Here is an 18,679-nt window from a genome sequence, read left to right as displayed (position 1 = left end):
CCACTGAGCCTACTGCCACTCGGGACAGTGCCCTATAAATAGCTCTTGATCCACCAACAAAGATCAGATTAACTTTCAGATGACAGTTCCAAGGTGAACAGTTTCCTATTTGAAAAACCATCACTCTGATCAAAGAAGTTAAAAATAAATTAGCTCCATGGGGCTATAATTTGCATCTGTTTGCCCCTATGTTTGGGTTTTTCATTGAGGCATGGGTGGTGACCAATAGCTTGGCCATGTGGTCAGGCCAGAAGGCAATGGAAAACTGGCCTCCTGGAAGGATGCCCAGACGGGGCATGGCCCTATGCAAATCAGGGTGGAAATCTGAAGATTGACTTAAAGTAGGATATGTCAATGCCCTTCAGAAAAACCATTCTTCAGATTTGTAAGATGACTGGAACTGATGAGTGGCTATGCTAATGTGTTGGTTTGAGGGGGCCTCCTTGGTCCATGGACTGTAAGCAATGGGCTCAATCTGCACACACTCCTTTTGTACCCTCAGACACAAAATGCCAAGAACTGTTCTGTCTGTCGACAGGGGAGACACAAACTGCGGATGACCATGGGGCAGATTCCCCAGGAGGAAAGTTGGAAAGTGGATTAGACTGGACTAATGTTGGGGCCCCAGGGGGCTTATAGCTAAGTCCTGGCAGGAACAGACACTGACTGTGGATTGAAACGTATGCACCAGGTGGTAGATACCAATCCCCAGATGGGGTGGTTAGCCTCAGAATGACGTCGCAGTATACCCAATGCAAATACCCGAGAAGCAATGGCGATAGGACATTTTACAGAAAGATGACACTTGCAATTTTGCTCTGTTAAAGGAATATAGGGGAAAGACACACAAATACACATGCACAATCGCACCGCACAAACTCACACACAGACACACCCCACTTCCAGGACACAAATCTGTGCCGTATAAAAGGACTACACAGCTTATAGAAACACGGTCAAATTTCTTTACCTTGAAAACTCACCTATGTTCTCCTGTCTAGTTAGATACCCCAGGGATCAGCAAAGGCCAGACAGATTGTTAAAGGAAACAACTGGAACTGCTAGAAGTGAAAAATACAGAAGTTAAAATTTAAAACTCCTTTAATGAGCTATAGCAGAAGATTAGAGATAGGTCAAGAAAGAAACATAGAAATGAAAATTAGGTCTGGCATATTTTTCCCAATTCAGTATACAAAGAAATGGAATGTTCAAATGAAGAGGTTAAACAATATGAAACACAGAAGGGGGGAAGCTTTGCTCATCTTCCAATTTTATTCCAAGGAGAAAATGGAGACAATGGGAGAAAGGAAACATTGGAAGTAATTACAGCTGAGCACTTCCTGGATTTGACAAAAAATATCAGCCTCAGACAGGCAGATGAAAACCCTAGCATGTGAATAAAAATTTTTATTCACTTTAAAAATCCATGTAGAGCTACATCCAGGTGTGTCTCAAGAAAAACACAGGGAGTGATGAGAAAGAGCTGTTCTTACTCCATAAAAACAACCAGCGAAAGTAGACCCAAAAGGAACTGAAACACCTTCATGTGCTAAGATTCAAAAGGTCTGTGTAGAACTATAGGCCTGCATGTGTTATTCAAGTAACAGTGAAAAGAGTAAAGATGATTCTTCAAGACAAAACTGAGGTAGTTAAAGGGGCAATGATCTCAGAATAAAAGTCTGAGATGTTGGGATGTTCAGTGAAGACTGGTGAACAGAAATGAAGTGCTCACCAAATGAAATAACACTATTTTCCAAATTTGGAGTTAAAAAAAAAAAGTTAGAAGTGAACTACCAGACAGAAGTAATGCATGGGGTAGAAAGACAGCAATCAGATTTGAAGACTTCTCCTTTTGTTCAGAGTGACATAAGCACAAATAGAAAAAAACAGTAGAAATAAATACAAGTATATAAAAATATAGTAGAAATAAATGAATATAAGAATACTCACTTATACTAAACTTAAATGGGCTTGCTATGAGAGTTTAAAAACTTTTATCCAGATTAGATAAATCATGTAAGACACGTCTACATATAAGTACACGTATGTATTTTTTATTAAAAAATTTGAAAGTTATACTAAGCAAACACTAGTGAGAGAGAAAGATTAATGAGGCCACGTTAATAAATAGAAAACTAAATATGTTTGGAGACCAAAAGGATTGTTTTGTCTTTAAAAGGTCAATACCTGATAATAAGATGACCCACAGAGATGTTATGGGGAGGGAGGTGGGAGGGGGGTTCATGTTTGGGAACACATGTAAGAATTAAAGATTTTAAAATTAAAAAAAAAAAATAATAATAATAAAAAAAAAATAAAAAAAAAAAAAATAAATTGTATAATTCAGAGGAAAGAATTGTAATTCTCTACTTCCACATAGACTAGCTGTGTGACCTTGGACAAATCACTTTCCTTCTCTGGGCTTCATTTTCCAGACACATTCCTTGGGGGTGATAACAGGACCCGTAGCTCCGTGGTGGTGAGAGTGAAGGGACACGGTGAGTGTCCTATGTAAGTGATGCTTTGGAGGGCTTGTGTGATGGAGGGTGAGCTCTCTGGGGCGGGGACGGCTCCCTAACTCTCCCACCCACCCTCTGGCCCCGCTCAGTGCCAGGCACACAGTAGGTCCTCACACGCTCAAAGGAATGGAATCTTGTTTCAGCTCTTTGTGCTGCAGCCCCAGAGAGCCAGCGCCAGCTCCTGAGCACCCTCCCCTCCCAGGCCAGTTCTCCTGTGTTTTTCCATCTCATTTCCGCCCCTGCTTTGTGCTGAGCCTGGTGGAGGCAGGGTGGCGACTGCTCCTCCAGGATGCACCTCCCAGTGGGCACTGAGAAGGAGGGCAAGACAGAGCCCCTCCAGAGTTAACCCTGATTTCCCAGGGTCCCAAGCTCCTCAGACAGGAAAGTGTGCAGCTTCAAGCCCAGAACCCCTACTCCTGGCTGTGTGACCGTGGACACATCGCCCCACCTCTCTGAACCTCTCTTCTTGTACAATGCGGTGGCTGCTGATGCTAAGAAGCCCCCTAGGGTTGCTGGGATGCAGGTGAAATGTGGAGCACACAGTTGGCACTTCACAGATGCACCGGGCACAGCTGTCTCTCACTTTTTATAGTACAGCTCTTGTCTTCCATAGATGGAGAAACTGAGACCCAGAGAGGGCCAGTGTCTTGTCCAAGGTCACAGAGACTATATCTTGCTGGTTTCAGCTGTGGCTTTAGCTATTTTCCCTGCACAACCCCAAATACCAGCAGAGCTGGGCCTCTGGGTAGACAGACAGGGGGTCTCCTGGGCTGAGTCGATGGGGAGAGGGGGTGGAGTGGAGGAGAGCATCAACAGGAATAAGAGGGCCTTACTTGTTTACTCAATAAATTCTGGAAGAGCTATGAAAGCGGTATTATTGTCATCCTCATTTTACAGATGAGGAAACTGAGGCTCAGTGAGGTGAGGTCACACAATGGTGAGATAAAGAGTCTTGACCGCAGGCTCAGATGTATTGACTGAACAAAGAGGCAGTGGACAACCCAGGGACACACTGTGAATTATGTGGTTTGGGGGGAGTTTCAGCCTGCCTCCCCAACCCATTTGGGGAGGTGGTGGGCTACAATGCCAGCATCTTCTGAGCTTCTGGTTCTTTAGAAACTCTCAGAGCTCCAGAAGAAGAAAGCCCTCACCTCATCCCACTGCCCCCCGCCCACCCCTGGTTAGCAGAAGCCTCGCCTCCACAAGTTCAGCTCCAAGGGGCAGCCGCAGGGTGGCCTTTAGAACTGCAGGGGTCACCCCCACAGGACACCTGCCCAAACACCCTCCTCCTCCCCGGGACTGCATCCGCTCCAGCCAGGGGCCCGGTCTCACTCCCTGTGTATGTTGTCTCCTCCAAGCCTGGCACCCCCACCCACACCCTCCAGCCTCTAATAGCCCCTCAGTCTTCAGGAGAAGGGCTCTGGCTGTGGACCCTGTGTGTCTGCTGGCCTCCAGGGACACTGTTTCCAGTGCACCCCCAAGGAGACAGGGGAAGGTGTCTCAGTTTCTGAGTCCACAAGGGAGGAAGGCCAGTACCAAAGTCTCACTGGCAGAATCCCCATCTGAAAAGACTCTCACAGTAATATAATCCTCCCAGGAGGTGCCGTGACCCCATTTTATTGATAGGAAAACCGAGTCATTAGTGAGTGGGCTGGAGTTTCACAAATGGAACCTGCCCTTTGTATTATCAATAACTGGCCCTGCTTCATGGGGCTGGGAATGTCCGAAGGGGCTGCACCCTGATGGCGTAGCGGAAAGAGACTGAATTCTGGCTCCATAATGTCAGGAAAATCCCATTTTGTCCAGTCTGTAATATGGGAGGATAAAAACCGTATCCTCCCACTGCTGTGTAGCAAACCATCCCAAAGTGTAATGATGGGGTCCTAAGTAACAAAAATAGCAGCAGACAGCTATTTGTTCATACTTGGAAACCAAAACATGTTACATTAACAATTCTCCTTTTATAGATGAGGTTCAGAGAAGTTAAATAACTTACCCAGGGTCACACAGCTAATTAGTGGAAGAGCTAGAATTTGCACCCAGGGCTATCTGATTCCAAAGCTCATGTTCACAGCTGCTATCCTCGGCAGGGTTTGCCAGCACGTATTATTTATTTAGTTCTAAGTTTACATGCTTAACGAGGACCAGCAGTGGGACAACCAGGATGCCAGGCGTGTTGTCTGGCTATGTGGAGCAGCTGAAGGGCATGTCCCTGCTAGTCAGGGCCTGACAAAATGTGGTCCACTTGAGAAAGTGAATGGCAAAACCACTTCAGTATTCTTGCCTTGAGAATCCCATGAACAAACTGAAAAGGCAAAAAGATGTTACGACACTGTAAGGTGAGCTCCCAGGTCGGTAGGTGTTCAATAGGCTACTGAGGAAGAGCGGAGAAGCAGCTCCATAAAGAATGAAGAAGCTGGGCTAAAGTGGAAACGTCGCTCAGTTGTGGATGTGTGGAAGTCCAGTGCTTGTAAAGAACAATATTGCATAGGAACCTGGAATGCTAGGTTCATGAATCAAGGTCAACTGGACGTGGTCAAGCAGGAGGTGGCAAGAGTGCACGTCAACATTTTAGGAATCAGTGAACATTAATAGGGATTAGCAATTTATAGTGCTTACTGTGGGTTGCAAGCCCTGTTTGTTCCTTCTGACCCTTCCCCTTCATTGTTCTCAGACAGTGAAAATGTCTGGCCGCATTTCAAAGAAGCCAGTTGACTGGTCTGCTTCTCATCTGTATCTCAGGGTCAAGGGCAGTGATCCAGGCACAAAGTAGAAACCAGAGATAAATTAGTCTGAATAAGCCACCCACACATGCCTGCAAAGATCAACTCAATAATCTCAACTTCCACTCTCTCCAGGCTGTAATGAAGTGTCCCAACTCCCCTCTGGCGGGGCAAGGGCATGGGGGTGTCCTGAGTAGGGAGTCAGGACTTTCATCCCTGCTGGGTGATGAGGAAGCCCTCTACTCCTCAGTGCTGGTGGAGTCTGGAAAGAGCCTGGACTTCCAACCCCACCCAGCTGTCAAGAGGTGGCTACCCTCTCCCTGCTGGGGTGATGTCAGAGGAGGCTCTGACCACCGCTCAGTGTTACTGAGGCCACTCTCCCTACCTGTGATGTCAGTGAGGTCAAATGGGGAGCACTAATGAGGCATTCATACCCCTCCCTCCCACCAAGGTAGCACTGGAGTCCTGGTGGGGAGCTGGAACTTTACGTTCCTGTCCCATCCTGACCAGCAGTGAGGGGAACCTCAGCCCTTCAGGGTTAATGGAGGCCAACTAGGAGACCTAGATTTCACACTCACCTGGCAGTCATGAGGCAAGACCCTCTCCTCCTTGAGCAGGGTCATAAAATCCAGCTTAAACAGAACATTTAAATAAGATCCCGAGTCTCACAATACTCAAAATGTCCAGGTTTCAATAGATAATGACTCATCATATCAAGAACTAGGATGATCTCAAATGGACTGAACAATGACAATCAGCAGATGCCAACACGGATGTGACAGAGATGTTGAACTATCTGACAACGATTTTAAGGCAGCCATCATATATACTTGAAATCAATGAAAAAAAAATAGAAAATTCTGGCAAAGAAAGAGAAGGTATAATGAAGAACCAAATGAAAAGTTTAGAACTGAAAAATACAATAATGAAATATTAAAAGGAATTAATGGCCAGGTTTAAGACTAGCATATAGGAGACACAGGGAAGTATCAATGACTCTGAAGACAGAACAATTACCCTGTCTACAGTCGAATGCTCTACCACTGAGCTATACCACCAGAAATAATCTCATCTGAACAACAGAAAGACAGCAGACTGAACAAAAATAAACACAGTCTCATTACCAGAGTCCCAGAAGGAAAAAAAAAAAAAAAAAAAAGGCAGGGATGAAACACTTGAAAAAATAATGGCCAAAAAGTTCTCAAATTTGACAAAAGTCACAGGCCTATAGATTTAAGAAGTCGAGTGAACTTCAAGGTGAACAAACCTAAGAACTACACACTAAGACACAGTATGGTCAGATTTCTAAGAACCAATGACAGAGAAAAGAATTTGGAAAGCAGTGGAAGAGAAATGACATGCTATTAGTGAAAAACAATCTAAGTGTAACAGAATTTCTCAGCAAAAATCATTCAAGCCAGAAGAAAGTGGCACACCATTTCTTGAGTACTCAGTTCAGTTCAGTCACTCAGTCGTGTCCGACTCTTTGAGACCCCATGAACCGCAGCACGCCAGGCCTCCCTGTCCATCACCAACTCCCAGTGTTCACTCAGACTCCTGTCCATTGAGTTGGTGATGGCATCCAACCATCTTATCCTCTGTCGTCCCCTTCTCCTCCTGCCTTCAATCTTTCCCAACATCAGGGTCTTTCCAAATGAGTCAGCTCTTCATATCAGGTGGCCAAAATATAGCAATTTCAGCTTCAACATCAGTCCTTCCAATGAACACCCAGGACTGATTTCCTTTAGGATGGACTGGTTGGATCTCCTTGCAGTCCAAGGGACTCTCAAGAATCTTCTCCAACACCACAGTTCAAAAGCACCTTCAAAGATAAGAACTGTCAACCCAGAATCCTCCATTTTGTGAAAATATCCCTTAGGAATGGATGGGAAATAGAAACATTCTCAGATGACAGAAAAGAATAAAAGTGCTTTATTCACCAAACACTTGTCTATAGAGGAAAATACCAAGGAATCAAAATAAAAAAACCCACAAAACAAACAAAACCCCAACAACCCAGAAAATAAAACTCTAGAATAAATGATTTTAGCAGTTTGCAAGATATGGCAAAAACTTAAAGGAATCAATTATATTTCATTATACTATTAAAAATCCAGAAATAACAAATAAAAATCACTGTGCAGTAATTAGGAGGCGGAGATCAGTTTATCTGGCACATAAGAACAGCTTGTGAGTTGACAGCGGACTCACAGTGGAATGAAGCTGAGTTACACTTTTACAATTGCTTATACAGCGAAAATACAGAAGCTGTTTATCCTTTACAAAGGCTGGTTACAGCATTGGGGTTTTTCCTAATGACAGGGGATTAGAAAGTTGTTATCTTATTACAATTTTGAAAGACAGTTTGTTTTATGATTTTCAGAGGCATTTACAAGAAACAATCCAAGTTGAGTTTTGGTGCATTTACAAGAAACAATCCAAGCTGAGTTTTGGTTACACAGCAGGATAAGCTAAGTTTCAGTTAAGTGGCTTAATAGGTTTTGTCTACTCAAGAGAATTTTCAAGTTCAGTCTCCACTTGGTATTTAATTTTAACAACAGCAATGAACATACGGACAAAATTAAAAATAACACAACAGCTGAAAAGAAGAGAAATTCTTAGGTGTATTTCTAATAAAATATACTCAGGACTTGCATGCTGAAAACCCACATAACACAGAAAGAAATCAAAGATGTAGACAAATGAAGTGGTATTACTGTGGTCATGAATTCAAATGCCACTTCAAGAGTCAACCTGGTAAAACATCAATTTCTTGTGGTTGATTTATAGGTCTAATGTAATTCCTATCAAAACCCAGGAAGATTTTTATAGTTACAAATTAGATCATTACAATATTTATATGGAAAAGCAAAGGAACTGGAATTGCTAAAACAAAATTTTTTTACAGAAGAAAATTGGAGGAATCAGTCACCTGACTTCACAACTTATTTTATAGGTATAGTAATCAAGATTTTGTGGAATTGACAGAACAGATGCAGAGATTAATGGAAAATGACAGGTAACTCAGAAATAGATCTATACCAATATTCCCAGCTGATTTTTGATAAAGGGCCAAAAGCAATTAATAGATGAAAGATGTTCCTTTTCTAGAAATGATGCTGGAGCAATTGGACATCAAAAGACAAAAAATAATAATAATAATAACCTAAGTGTCACATGTTATACAAAAAGTAATAAAAAATGTATTATAGGGACTTCCCTGTGCAGGGGGCCTGGGTTCAATCCTTGGTCAGGGAACTAGATCCCATATGCCACAATGAAGACATGGCACAGATTAAAAAAAATAGATCACAGATTTAAATATAAAACTATAAAACTTTTGGGGAAAAAAATCACAGAAGAAAATCATCAAGATCTGAGGATAGGCAGAGGCATAATCCTTAAAAGGAAAAACTGATAAACTGAACTTCATCAAAATTAAAATATATTGATCTGTGAATGACCTTGTTAAGAGGAAGAAATAAACTGTAGATTGAGAGAAAACTTAGCAACAAACATGCAACAAAGCAACACTGTCTAAATATATAAAGAATTCTCTAGGCATAGCAAACATTACATTGCAGAACAGACAAGTACAGATTCTTTTAAAGCATAGATGTTTCTAATTTAAAAATCTTACATGTTTTAGGTCATAAAGTCTCAGGAGATTTCAAAGAGCATCATACAAACACATTATCTGTGTATAAAATAACTCAGAAATCAACAATAAAAAACCAATTTTAAAGATGGTAGATGACATGAAGAGTCATTTCATCAATGAGGAATTTACAGAGAAGAAAAAAAGTTTTCCACATTCATTGGCCATCAGGGATGAAAACCACAATGAGATACCATTATTTATCAGAATGGCTAAAAAAGTAGTGAGAACACCAACTTTTTGTGAGGTGGAAGAGAATGCGAATCATTCATAGATTGCTGGCAGAATATAAGATGGTGTATTTTATTTCCAATCCAGGAAACAGTCTGGCAACTTCTTATTGGTAAAATAAGCAAGCCCTGGCAATTGAGCATCTTACCCACCACCCCCAGAGACATGAAGACTTGCGCTTACACAGAAACCTTGTACATGGATGTTTATAGCAGCTTTACTCATAATAGCTAAAACTAGAAAGAACTGAGATGTCCTTCAGTGGGTGAAAGGCTAAACTAACTGGAGAACATCCATACTATGGAACAGTAGTCAGCATAAAAGACTATTTATATACCTGACATCCTGGATGAATCTTCAGAGAATTATGTGAGTGAAAAGCACACATCTCAAAAGGACTGTATGGTATATTTACACAACATTCTTTTTCTTTGGCAATGCACTTGAAAAACTTTTATTCAGTAACCATAGAATTATACACAGATTCTGAACAGAGAAAAACAGAGGAGCCTGGTGGGCTACAGTCTATGGAGTCACAAAAGAGTCAGACATTACTTAGCAACTTAAACAAAAACCATCATGTAATAGTTAAATCTAGAAGTAAAGTGTACACAACATTCTTGCAACTAGAGATGGAAAATAAACGAGTGTAACCCAGGGGTTAAGGAAAAGTTGCATGGAGAACGGAAATGATGTGGGAATAAAATGGATATGATGGACCCTTGTGGTCATGGATCAATTCTTTATCTTGACTGGATCAATGTCAATATCCAGGTTGTGACATTGTAAATAAACTACTGTTTCTCAAGATGTTAACATTAAGGGAAATTGGATCAAGGATGCATGGGATCCCTTTCTATTAATTCTCACAACCGTGTGGGAATTGACAATCATCTCAAAATAAAGTTTATTCATTAAAAAAAAATGAGGCACCTCATTCGCAGTGGGATCATTAGGTACTTTTCCAGCCCCATATTTTCCAGAAAGAAGCACCCCCATCGTGGTAAAGGGCTTCCCAAGTGGTGCTAATGGTAGAGAACCCACCTGCCAATGCAGGAGACATAAGAGGCGAGGGTTCGATCCCTGGGTCGGGAATATTCCCTGGAGGGCTTGGCAACCCACTCAGTAGTCTTGCCTGGGGAATCAATCCCACGGACAGAGGAGCCTGGCGGGCTAGTCCATGAGGTCACGACTGAAGCAATGCAGCATGCACCGCCGTAAAGACTCCAGGTTTACGCAGGTAGGATTAATTTTAATATTCTCCAAGCTCTGTCCACTTCTATTACTCAACGAGGGCTCCTGCCTACTCAGATTACTCTACTGGGGTGTAGTCTCTCATTCATTTCATATTATTATTTGTTAATGCATCCAAAGGACTAACTGACTCACCTTCCAGGTTCCACGACGGCTGAGGAGATTTCAGGCGATTATGCACAGAAAGTACTCAGCATAGTGCCCAGCACAAATAAGTAGTGCTTAATGTTACTTTTAGATGGCACAGTCTGGCTGGGGAAAGCGTGCTGTGCCCCCGCTCCAGCCCCGCCTTCCCACTTGACACACCTGCGTGCCTCAGCGTGACAATGGGAAGCTCAAAATGGCGCCGGCAGTGGCTGAGACATTGGGCTTCTCTCCCGGGTGTGGGCGGGGCTTGCCCCAGCCAGGAGCCCTGGTTGGACACAGCGCCAGTTGGGGGCGGGCCTTGATGGGGGCGTGGTCCTCGTTGCCCGCGCTTTTTGGTCCGGGTGCTCAGGCCGGAGGAAGCTGAGTTCGGTACAGACGCTCAGTTGTGTCGGACTCTTTGTGACCCCATGGACTGCCACACGCCAGGCCTCCCTGTCCATTACCAACTCCCGGAGTTTACTCAAACTCATGTCCATAGTTGGTGATGCAGTCCAATCATTTCATCCTCTGTCGTCCCCTTCTCCTCCCACCTTCAATCTTTCCCAGCATCAAGGTCTTTTCCAATGAGTTTGTTCTTCACATCAGGTAGCCAAAGTATTGGAGCTTCAGCTTCAGCATCAGTCTTTCCTATGAATATCCAGGACTGATTTCCTTTCAGATTAACTGGTTGGATTTCCTTGCAGTCCAAGGGACTCTCAAGAGTCTTCTCCAACAGTGCAGTTGAAAAGCATCAATTCTTCAGTGCTCAGCCTTCTTTATTGTCCAACTCTCACATCCATACATGACCACTGGAAAAACCATAGCTTTGACTAGACGGACCTTTGTTGGCAAAGTAATGTCTCTGCTTTTTAATATGCTATCTGCTACTGCTGCTAAGTCTCTTCAGTCGTGTCCGACTCTGTGTGACCCCATAGACGGCAGCCCACCAGGCTCCCCCGTCCCTGGGATTCTCCAGGCAAGAACACTGGAGTGGGTTGCCATTTCCTTCTCCAATGCATGAAAGTGAAAAGTGAAAGTGAAGTCGCTCAGTGATGTGCAACTCTTTGCGACCCCATGGACTGCAGCCTTCCAGGCTCCTCCGTCCATGGGATTTTCCAGGCAAGAGTACTGGAGTGGGGTGCCCTTGCCTTCTCCGAATATGCTGTCTAGGTTCAGTTCAGTTCAGTTTAGTCACTCAGTCGTGTCCAACTCTTTGCAACCCCATGAATCGCAGCACGCCAGGCCTCCCTGTCCATCACCATCTCCTGGAGTTCACTCAGACTCATGTCCATCGAGTCCGTGATGCCATCCAGCCATCTCATCCTCTGTCATCCCCTTCTCCTCCTGCCCCCAATCTCTCCCAGCATCAGAGTCTTTTCCAATGAGTCAACTCCTCGCATGAGGTGTCCAAAGTACTGGAGCTTCAGCTTTAACATCATTCCTTCCAAAGAAATCCCAGGGTTGATCTCCTTCAGAATGGACTGATTGGATCTCCTTGCAGTCCAAGGGACCCTCAAGAGTCTTCTCCAACACCACAGTTCAAACGCATCAATTCTTCGGTGCTCAGCCTTCTTCACAGTCCAACTCTCACATCCATACATGACCACAGGAAAAACCATAGCCTTGACTAGACGGACCTTAGTCGGCAAAGTAATGTCTCTGCTTTTGAATATGCTGTCTAGGTTGGTCATAACTTTTCTCCCAAGGAGCAAGCGTCTTTAATTTCATGGCTGCAGTCACCAACTGTGGTGATTTTGAAGCCCCCCAAAATAAAGTCTGTCACTGTTTCCACTGTTTCTCCATCTATTTGCCATGAAGTGATGGGACCAGATGCCATGATCTTAGTTTTCTGAATGTTGAGTTTTAAGCCAGTTTAAGCCTCTGCTCCTTCACCACTTTAAGTAGCCACATTTTGGCTGAGGACACCTCGGGGACCTTAAAAGCACGATGCCTCAGGCACCTTGGAAGTGCTGAGGAGAGTGTTTTGTGGTAAGTGATAGTCCTGTGAACTGAGGGTTGAAATAAACGGGTATAAAGGACAGTTAGACACCTTTTTGACAAATGCAGAATGTCTTTGTTTTGGGTTTCGAATGCCTGTGGAAAGTTTTATATTAAAAGCCTGATGGATTTTATTTTTCTAACTTTTCAAAAACCTTTTTCTTGACATATAGTTGATGTACAATATTATATAAGTGACCGGTGTCCAGTGTAGTAAATCGCAACTTTTTTTACAAGGTTTTTACTCCATCTATAGTTACTCTAGAATATTGGCTATATTTCCTATCTTGTGCAGTATATCCTTGTAGCTTATTTTTATACATAATAGCTTGTACCTATTCCCTACCCCTATCTTGTCCCTCTCCCCTTCTCTCTCCCCACTGGTAACCACCAATTTGTTTTCTATATCTATGATTCTCCTTTTTTTGTTGCTATATTCATTAGTTTGTTGTATTTTTAAAATTTCAAAATTTAAGTGATATCATACTCAATTCAGTTCAGTTGCTCAGTTGTGTCCAACTGTTTGCTGTGTATGTTTGTCTTTCTCTGCCTGACGGATTTCGCCCGGCACAATACCCTCCCAGTCCATCCATGTTGCTGCAAATGGCAAAATGTCCTTCTTTTTGTGGCTTAGTAGTATTCCACTGCACATGCATACCACATTTTTATCCATCCATCTGTTGATGGACACTTGGGCTGCACGCATATCCTGGCGATGATAAACGATGCTGCTACAATCAGTGCAGTGCATGCATCTTTCCAAGCCTTATAAATTTTAGATACACACCAGTGAAATATCATTGCACAGAGTTCTGAATTTTTCATGATTATTGGTTACTTTGCCTGCGGGTTGTGCTGATTTGAATTTGTCTGTTATATATGGTTCAGAATTATATTCAGGGTCAACAAGGACAGTAGCCTTTTAAAAATACTTTTGGATTCTTATGAGTTTTACGCATCTGTCACTTCCTGGAATCCACTCCTGCCGGGAGGAGGAGAAGCATTCCAATGCCTATGACATGGAATCTTGAGTTTTTAATTTTCAATCTAGAAATTGGGATGATTCATGACTGCAAAACATTTATTTCTTGTTATTTTGTTTTTTTCAAAAATTAGTGCTTTCCAAAGAGGTGTTGTTAACTGAGCTGTTTTAATTTGATGTTATTTTGGACATGAATAATAAATTTGGGTCCAATTTCATATTCATGGTGTAGATTCATGTAATCAAAACGTTTACATTTATTTTCAATTTGATAACCTCCCTGTGTTACCTTCTCCCTGAGTTATGATTTTTTTCTGACACTTTTGAATGTTTTATTAAACTTTAGGTGACTTTTTTAAAAAAGTAAACATGGAAATCTTCATGAATATTTCAATATGTCATAGTATGTCAAATATTAACTCGTAGGATTCCTCTGGAGTTTCATTGCCCTAGTTTTGGTCCTTTAAAGTGAGTGAACAAGATTCTGCACAACTATGGGGACTTACTTTGTATTTTGGTGATACATAATGCAGTCTTTATATCACTGTAACAGCTTTATTGAAATATAGTTCACTTACAAGTCACACTTTATGGTGTGAAATTTGGCGTCTTTTAGAATATTTACAGAAGGCTGCAACAGCAACACAATTTTAGAAGCTTTACATCATTCCCCCCAAATTAATACCTTACTTATTAGCAAACAATCCCTATTTCTCCTAACCCCTAAGGCCTAGGCAAACACTAATTTCTTTATTTCTGTGGATTTACTTATTTTGAACATTTAATTTAGACGGAATAATGCAGTGTGTGATTTTTTTGTGTCAGGCTTCTCAGTGTAATGTTTTCAGGGTCCATCCACAGTGTAGCATGTATCAGCCCCTGATGTTTTATTGCTGAATAATATTCCATTGTATAGACCATTCCTCAGTTGATAGACTTTTGTGTTGTGTCCACTTTTCTGCTATTATGCGGAACGTCGCTGTGAACATTCACGTGTAGGGTATTGTGTGAATATACCCTTTTATATCTTTTGAGTGTGTACCTAGAAGTGAAATTGCTGGGCCATATGGTAAACTCTGTTTCACTGAATACCTGCAAGAATTTTGTCCAAAGTGACTGCCCCTTTTTACATTCCTGCCAGCAATATGTGAATGTTCCAATTTCTCCACACCCTCACAAATACTTATCATCTGTCTTTTTTATAATAACTATCCTATGAAATGTGAAATGCTATCTCATTGTGGTACTGATTTGTATTTCTCTGATGGCTAATGCTGTGTATCCTTTCATGTGCTTAATGTTTCTTTGGAGAAACATTTGCCCGTTAAAAAAAAATGGGGCTATGTGTCTTTTATAAGTGAGTTGTAATAGTTCTTAAATATTCTAGATTTTTAAAATCACACATATGAGTTGCATTTAAAAAGTTTATTTTTGGCTGTGCTGGATCTTCTTTGCTGTGAGTGATTTATTAATTCTGGAGAGCGGGGGGCTACTCTCTAGTTGCGGTGCTTGGGCTTCTCATTGTGGTGACTCCTCTTCTTGTGGAACACGGGCTCTAGGCTCTGCTGCAGCAGGGCCTCCATGGCTCTCCGGCTTCAGTAGTTGTGGCCCGTGGGCTCAGTAGTTGCAGCTCCCCGGCTCTAGGGAACAGGCTCAATAGTTATGGCGCATGGGCTTTGTTACTCTGCGGCATGTGGGATCTTCCTGCATCAGGTATCAAACCCGTGTCTCCTGCATTGGCAGGAGGATTCTTTACCACTGAGTCACCAGGGAAGCCCTTGCCATTTTTTATTTGTATTGTGGTTGTTTTTTAACTTTCTTAATGGTGTCCTTTGAATCACAACAGCTTTACATTTTAGCGATGCATTTGTTTATGCATAAGGGAATCTTACTGGCTGGGAACTATTTAGTCATTAAATCACATCCTCAGCAGCATTTTGGTTATATAAATTGAAAGCTGAATGTGAAAGGGTTTGGGAAATATTTAAATTAGTTCATTTCAAAATTTGGTATATATGCAAAATATTTCATTAGTGAACATGTCATTCCTCTCTCTGTTCAAATATGTTTTTTTTCTTATTTACAATGTTGTGCTTAATTTCTGCTGTACAGCAAAGTGACTGTGTTATTTCTACATATTCTTTTTCATATTGTTTTCCATTATGGTTTTTCACAGGATATTGAATATAGCTCCCTGTGCTACAAAATAGGACCTTGTTGTTTATCCATCCCATATATAATAATTTGCACCTGTTAATCCAAGACTCCCAATCCTTCCCTCCCTCATCCTCCCTTTGGCAACTGTGAGTCTGTTCTTTGTTTTTGTTTCATAGATATATTTATTTGCGTTGTATTTTAAATTCCACATAAAAGTGATATCATATGGTTCAAATAGTTCTTGATTATCCTTTCAATGTCCATGTGATAAGTAATAATAGTCCGTCACTCACTTCTGATATTAGTTATTTGTGCCTTTTCTCACTTTTTTTTAAAGGTTGCTTAGTTAGAGGTTTATCAATTTGTTTCTTTTCAATGAACTAGTTTTGGTTTTATTGACTTCCTGCTTTTTCAATTTCATTAATTTCTGCTGTAGTTTGGATTATTTCTTTTCTTTTATGCGTTGGGTTTAATGTTGTTCTTCCTCTAAGTGATTGTTTTCAGAACTTTCTAATGTATGCATTTAATGCTATAAATGTCCCCCTAAATGCTGCTTTTACTGCATTTCATACATCTTAATAAGCTATATGTTTCTATTCATTTTCATTTAGTGAAAAGTATGTAAAATTTCTCTGGAGAATTCTTTTTTGATCCCTGTGTCACCTAAATATTGGGGGATTTTTCAGCTACCTCTTTTTAAATTTTTTTACTTTCGTGTTTTATTTTTTTGATTTGAGAATCTATTTTGTATAATTTATATTGTTTTAAGTTTTTTGAGGTGTGAGGTTTTTTTTTTTTAACCCAGAATGTAGACTATCTGGTGAACATTTCATATCAGCTTGAGAAGACAGTATTATTCTACATTGTTGGATGTAGTATTTCATAAAATTAATTACATCTAGTGGATTGATGATACTGATCAATTCATCCTGACTCATTTTCTGCCTCCTGCATCTATCAGTTACTGAAAGAGCTGTGTTTAGTGCTACAAGAGTGGATTTGTGTCTTTCTCCTTGCAACTTTATCAGTTTCTGCCTTACATATTTTAATGTTTAGTTGTTAGATGCATGGATGCTAAAGATTGCCTTTTTGAAGAATTGACTTCTTTTAACATGATGTAACACCTTTTCTTTATCTCTTAATAACTTTCCTTGTTCTGAAGTCTATTTTGTATGGCATTAGCACGGCTATTCTAGCTTTTTTTTTGCTTTGTGTCAGCATAGTTTATCATTTTTTGTCTCTATTAATCAATGTATCTTTGTAATTACAATGAGTTTTTTATAGACAATATGTGGCGGTGGTTTAGCTGCTAAGTTGTGTCTGACTCTTGCAACCCCATGGACTGTAGCCTGCCAGGCTCCCCTGTCCATGGGATTTTTCCAGGCAAGAACACTGGAGTGGGTTGCCATTTCCTTCTCCAAGGGATCTTCTGGACCCAGAAATCAAACCTGGGTCTCCTAGAGAAAATATCGTTGGGGCTTATTTTTTTAATCTATCCTGAGAGTCTCTTTTAATTGCTGCATTTCGACCATTCATATTTAGAGTGATTATTGATATATTTGAATTAATTGCTTATTAATTAATTAATTAAAGTGATTATTGATATATTTGAATTAATTGCTTATTAATTAATTGCTTATTAATTAATTAATTATTAATTAATTATTTGTAACTGTTTTCCATTCATTGCCCTCATTCTCTCTCTCTCTCTTTTTTTGTAATCTACTCTTTTAAATGATTTTTTTTCACCTTTTCTGGTTTTGAGTATTTTGTATAGTTCCATTTTTTCCTTCTTTTAGCATGACAATTATATGTACTTCTTTAAAAAAAGATTTTAAGTGGTTCCTTCAGAGTTTACAGGATACACTTACAACTAACCTAAGTTCATAAACAGATAGTGCTGTATTTCTTCATGCTTGGTGCATGTACCTTATTAGAGAGTATTTCCAGTTCCTCCCTTCTATCTCATAAAGAACTGCTCTCATACCAGTTCATTTACCCATAAAACTATTATCACCAGTTGTATTTTTGCAATATATTTTGAACTAAATGAATCAGTTAGGTCACTAAAGGATAAAAAAATAACAACTAAAATATTCTATTTTACCTTACCTTTATATTTATTCCTTCTCTAACACTCTTGCTTTATGTTGATCTAAGTTTCCATCCTATATCACTTAACTTTTCCTTCTGGGAAGAACTTCTTGTAACATTTCTTGCAAAGCAGGTCTATTGGAGACAAATCCAACCTTTCTCTTAGAAAGTCTTTATTTTTCCTTCAGTTTTGAAGCAGAAATTTGATGGATACAAAATCTAAGTTCCTCCCCGCCCACCACTGCCCCACCCCGCACCTTGCACTTCGCCGTTTCGCTGCACTCTCTTCTTGCTTGATTTCTGCAGAGAAATCCATTATCACTGTCACACTAATTTCCCTTCAGGTAAGATTTTTCCCCTCTGTCTACTTTAAAGCTTCTCTCTGGCTCTGATTTTCTAAAGTTTGCCTATGATATCCAAGGGTGTTAATTCTCCTGGTATTTATCCAAGGGTATTTATCCTGCTTGGTGTTCTCTGAGATTCTGGATCTTTGGTTTGATGCATGTACAATAAAAATCTTCAGCCCTTACTACTTTATATTTCCTCGTTCTCTTTCTTCTTTTGGTAGTCCCTTTACACAAACGTTACACCTTTTATAACTGTCCCACAGTTCCTTGATATTTTCTATTTTCTTGTCTTTTTTTTTTCCTCTTAGTTTGAGAAGTTTCTGTTGGCCTATCTTCAAGCTCACTGATTCTTCCCCCAGTCATATCCAGTACTCAGGAACTCGTAAAAGGCCTTCTCCATTTCTGTTACAATGCTTTCCGACTTCTACCATTTCCTTTATTTCTTAGAATTCCTCTCTCTGCTTACACTCCCCATCAGTTCTTGTATACTGTCCACTTCTTCCCTTATTGTATTAATTTTACTTATTTTAAATTCCCATTCTGTTGTTGTCGTTCAGTGGTTAAGTCTTGTCCGACTCTTTTCAACTACA

Source organism: Budorcas taxicolor, chromosome 17 (assembly GCF_023091745.1).
Source record: "Budorcas taxicolor isolate Tak-1 chromosome 17, Takin1.1, whole genome shotgun sequence".
Taxonomy (NCBI): Eukaryota; Metazoa; Chordata; class Mammalia; order Artiodactyla; family Bovidae; genus Budorcas; species Budorcas taxicolor.
This window is presented reverse-complemented; position numbering follows the sequence as displayed.